Source organism: Bison bison, unplaced genomic scaffold, assembly GCF_000754665.1.
Source record: "Bison bison bison isolate TAMUID 2011002044 unplaced genomic scaffold, Bison_UMD1.0 scf7180017864163, whole genome shotgun sequence".
Classification (NCBI taxonomy): Eukaryota; Metazoa; Chordata; class Mammalia; order Artiodactyla; family Bovidae; genus Bison; species Bison bison.
The window spans coordinates 2,242,944-2,244,246 of NW_011494735.1; positions in this window are offsets into that span (position 1 = coordinate 2,242,944).

Consider the following 1,303-nt stretch of genomic DNA (forward strand, 5'->3'; position numbering starts at 1 on the left):
CATATTGAAAAGCAAAGATATTACTTTGCCAACAAAGGTCCATCTAGTCAAGGCTATGGTTTTTCCAGTGGTCATGTATGGATGTGAGAGTTGGACTGTGAAGAAAGCTGAGCGCTGAAGAATTGATGCTTTTGAACTGTGGTGTTGGAGAAGACTCTTGAGAGTCCCTTGGACTGCAAGGAGATCCAACCAGTCCATTCTGAAGGAGATCAGCCCTGGGATTTCTTTGGAAGGAATGATGCTAAAGCTGAAACTCCAGTACTTTGGCCACCTCATGCGAAGAGTTGACTCATTGGAAAAGACCCTGATGCTGGGAGGGATTGGGGGAGGAGGAGAAGGGGACAACAGAGGATGAGATGGCTGGATGGCATCACTGACTCGATGGACATGAATTTGAGTGAACTCCAGAGTTAGTGATGGACAGGGAAGCCTGGCATGCTGTGATTCATGGGGTCACAAAGAATCAGACGCGACTGAGTAACTGAACTGAACTCAACTGAACTGAAAGCAGGATAAATGGTATGTATCTGGGTAAATATAAAGGAATGTATTTTTTAAGATCTTTAAAACATGTATTACTACTAAAAGCAAAAATTATCATGTTTATAATGGATTTCAATATATATAAAAGTAATACATATGAGAATTAGAAGGGCAGGTTTAAGGAACCTATATGGGTATAAATCTTCTTCTGTACTTAAAATAGCAGCAGAATAATAACTTTAAGTAGGTTGTGAATGGAAGGTATGTGCATTTTACTACCTAGAGTAAGTATTGAAGAAATGATACAAAGAGAGTTAGCCAAAAGACCAGTGCTGTTGTTGAGTTGCTAATTCATGTCCAACTCTTTGTGACCCTATAGCCCACCAGACTCCTTTGTCCATGAGATTTCCCAGACAAGAATACTGGAGTGGGTTGCCATTTCCTTCTCCAGGGGATATTCTCGACCCAGGGATTAAATCCATGTCTCCTGCATTGTGAATTCTTTAATGCTAAGCCACCAGGGAAACTCTAAAAGGCCAACAGGTAAATTTAAAAGGAGTTTATATTTTAAAAATTTAAATAGAATATTAAAAATAGTTCAGTAATCCAGAAGGAAGAAGGGAAAGAGGCTTAGGCTCAGGTCAGTCGCTCAGTCGAGTCTGACTCTTTGTGACCCCATGAACTGCAGGCCTCCTTGTCCATCACCAACTCCCAGAGTCCACCCAAACCCATGTCCATTGAGTCAGTGATGCCATTCAACCATCTCATCCTCTGTCGTCCCCTTCTCCTCCTGCCCCCAATCCCTCCCAGCATCAGGGTC